The following is a 4391-nucleotide window of genomic DNA, read 5'->3' as shown; positions in this document are numbered from 1 at the left end:
CTTTGAACTCACTAGCGTTGTCTGACACACTTGTTTGCATGCTTGTAGGTCGTTAGCTGTTTTGCATTGGAACTTGCTGTCTGGAGTAGCTGGAGTGGTCATGGGTCGTCTGGATAGATTATTTTTGATACTATACATTGGTTTTGAAACTGTTTAATTTTGCTTCCGCTGAATACTTTGATTTTCACTTAAACTTGTTGATGGTATTTTATTAATAATTAAGGATTTTATTTTGAAACTTGTACGCGTTCAATGTAATTGGTGGCTCGTTATTGGTATGTCGCACGCCTAACAGGGACATTCCCTAGGTGGTATTTTGGGGGTGTGACACCAAAAACCTTCTCTTCTACCCGTTCCATTTGAGAGTGTAAAGCCACATTATAAAGAGTTTTGCTTGAGGACAAGCAAAGATTCAAGTGTGGGGGTATTTGATGTGCACAAAATGCAACATATAAATTACATCAAATGTGGCATAAAACTAACCCTTTTTAGTACTAATGTTGGAAAAAGTGTGTTTTTGTCTTCCTTTTGTATTTTCAGGATTAAATGAGCTCAAATGAACAAAAGAAGCAAAAAGGCAGCTAAATCTAACATAAATACAAGAAAAGGAACAAACGTGGCATGCCCGATCCCCCCGACAGCATCTTCCCAAGCAAAACAAGAAGAACAGAAGGCTGAACACGCCCCGTGCTCAGTGAGCACGGGGGTGTGCCCAAGTGTCTGCAGAAAAGACAAAGTTGTAGAAGCTTCTATCACCCACCACGGGGGCGTGCCCACTGGACACGGGGTCGTGGTCAACTCTAAGATTCGCAGAATCTAGGGAAATCTTGATAGTACAGATATGCTTCTACACACGGGGTCGTGCCCAGCGGACACGTGGGCGTGGTTTTTCATCACTTGGTGAAGACAAGTGTCTAGTGTAATACTTTTTATTTTTAATCTTTTCGCACTTTTTATTTGGTTATGTATTAATGACTTTAATAACTAGTTTCTTATGTTGAAGGTGATTCTTCCTTATCGTTTGTGTGTGGTGTCTTGGCATTATTTTACTGTCTATATAAAATAAAAGATTTTCACCATTCATATCTGCACAGTCTATATGGAGATATGTTGGCTACCTGGTCGGGGGTTAAGGGAACGGTTTGGTAAGAGTCTTGCCTTGTTCAGTGTATAGATCCTGTAAGGACCTGGGTCAAATTTAGTAGGACCTCCTTCAATACCCACCGGTATTGGATGGCGGGGGTCCAAACTCTTTGATCCCCTCATATGTAAGCTACTATTAAAAATTTAACCCGGCTACTTAGGACTGTATCCCTGCTGACTCAGACTACTTAGCCGAGGGTAACGTCACCTTCAAAAGAGGGGCCTACCACATTATGCATTAATAACTTAATTAATTATCTTTCAATAATCCGACCCTTTAGGATTGTATCCTTGCTGACTCAAACTACTGGGTTGAGGGTAACGTCACCTTCAAAAGAGGGGCCTACTACAATAACTAAGATAATCTCTTAAAAAGTGCAAAAGTGCGGAAATAATCAAAGGTTACACCACACACGAGTCGGATCCAAGTGATTCATCTTGTCTATCTGTTTTTATTTTTATTTTGTTTTTCAGCATTTTAGTTAGCTTTATTTTTCTAGTTTAAAAAACCTTTTTTCTAACTTTTGATTTGATTAGACGTTGAGGATAAACCGGTACTAAAAGCTCTTGTTTCCTTGGACGACCTCGGTATCTTACCAACACTATACTACGCTCACGATGGGTGCACTTGCCCATATGTGTGTTTAGTGTTAGTAAATATCGTGTTTTATAAATTTCAAACTTGGCTAAAAAGTGTAAAAGGGCTTGAAATATACATAAAAAATATAGCACACTTCACGCACATCAGTTGTACATTGTGCTCTATGAATATTATTTTTTTTCTATTTTTATTTTTTGTTACTTTTTAACCCATATACTTTTCATCTTTTACAAATTTATCACAAAACAAGTTTCCTTTTTAACCTCAACACTTTTCCATTATCAACTTTGTTCACTTATACTTTTCATCTTGTACAAATGTCTCATTCAATGTTTTGGTATAAATTTTACGAGTTAAGACACTCCAACGTACGTGTCTGATTTAACGTTTTTATGTCTAGTTTTTCCATTCAATGGCCCCGGACAATACACACGGGTCCTAAGTAACAGTCATGTTGCAAAGTGTGAAACCTAAATACTAATTTAAAAAAAAAACCCACCTGATTTCTCCCTACATGATCGGAGTGTCACGCCCCGGTCGAAGATAAAATTTCTAAACCTTAATTACCTGTAACAATATTTAGTGGTAGTCGGCGGTTGAACCACGAATAGTCTGTGGTTTGTGTCAGAATTTTGTCGATTATCAAAAGTGGAACAATTTATGAAGCTTGCAAATCGATTTAAATTATTGCAAAAGTTGATTGAAAACTATAAGTTGAAACAAGGTTCACACCCGGTTCGATAATCGCAAGACCTAGGGTTCCTACATATTTTAACTTGATTTAGTTGAATTTGGTGATTAACGAATTTAGTGTTACGTGGCTTAGGTGCCAAAAGCTATCAATGTTACAAGAATGGCCCGCAATGCACTTCGTTACCAAGATCATTTAAATCTTATTTTATGATAAGGCATAATTGCACATAAACATTTCGCAAAGTCAAATTTAATCTTCACTAGACAATTTACGAATCCAATACAAATGCAAGACAATTATAATAAAATTCAAATGTTTAAAAACAATTTGCCACTAAATCAAATTCAACACAAAAGTTTAAACCCTAGAAATTCTTACAAAAATCTACTTCAGGGTGAAACCCGAGATATCAACGCTCATGGATGATGGAACAAGACCACCATATGAGAAACACGAATAGCTAGCCATTGAAACTTGATGCTTGACCTTGATGATGATGATGATGGTGGTGGTGGTGGAATTAGGGTTAGGGATGATGATGGTGAATGATGGATTGGCTAATTATGTAACACCCCGACCGCGTATAAAACAACCAGCGGCGGAAACGTCAAGGGGTCACATTACAAATTGTTTCACAACACATGGTACTTAAAGTTTCATTGTTATTGATTAATTAAATTACATTGTCTTTCGAACATAAGCAAAACATAAACAATTGTTCTTCATTTTAAGGCAAACTAAGGCCTGAGTCCCTCCTACGTGTAGCATACTTGTGCAATTATCACACATTCGTACCTGAAACATATGTGAAAATTTTGTCAACAATGAATGCTGGTGAGTAACATAGGTTTTGTGGTTAAATTCATGGCTATAAATTTGTATTGCACTACCTCGTCCGACTACGAGAGTCTATGAGTGAAAATTTTGTAACCAAACTTGTATCGATTGTGTTTGGTATTGCAATATGTCATACCAACTACGCAATTTGGTATTTAAAGTAAACTTTTGTAGCAATGAAACTCGACAAAAATGTTTCTTTTTGAAATCGTGTAAGTAACCAAAATGTTTTTCTTGTAACTTGTATGGTTTATATATATATATATATATATATATATATATATATATATATATATATATATATACATATATATATATATATATACTTGAAAACCCATTGTCATGTTTTTTATAAACCAATCATCATGTTTAAACCAATAGTCATATATGTGTAAACCAATCGTCATGTTGTAAAACCAATCATCATGTTATAAAACCAATTGTCATGTTTCGAAACCAATCGTCATGTTTTGTAAACCAATAGTTTCTTTTTATGTAAACAAGTGTCGCCGTATGGTGAATACATTCAAGCATATGTTGACTCGTCGGACAAACCACCAAAAGGTTTGTTAAATGCACAGTTTCTGTCGTTCCCCAAACTTCCCCACAAACCTTGGGAAATTTGGAAACGGTATTGTCAATCCTATGGTACCCATAACATACTACCGGTCGGCTTGGCCAAAGTTAATGAACGTACCCTTGTTATGAATGACGCACCACCAAGTTTCACACAAATTGAAAGCATATTGTATATATAAACCATATATGTTGTTTTGAAAACTCGAAAAAAGATTAGGCACATATGAATAACCCTAAAATATTTTGAAAATGTTAAAAGAGGGGACTATGTACTCATGGGTTGCGTAGATGTCTTGTTCAACCATGTATGCAAAGTTCAAGTGTTTCCAAATTATGTCAGATTGTTATAAGATTAGTGTACATTGTGGCTTAAACAGAAGAACAGATAAAATGTGGTTTAAAATCAAACGAGCCAATGATCTCATGTAATATGATTTATTAAGCCTTACATTCTGGTTAGAAAGTGTCTAAAGGTGTTTTGACCGGTTACAACTTGTTAAAGTGGTTTACGCCACTTTAGTGAGTCGTATGCGTAAC

Source organism: Helianthus annuus, chromosome 2, assembly GCF_002127325.2.
Source record: "Helianthus annuus cultivar XRQ/B chromosome 2, HanXRQr2.0-SUNRISE, whole genome shotgun sequence".
Classification (NCBI taxonomy): Eukaryota; Viridiplantae; Streptophyta; class Magnoliopsida; order Asterales; family Asteraceae; genus Helianthus; species Helianthus annuus.
Note: the sequence above shows the minus strand (reverse complement) of the source record.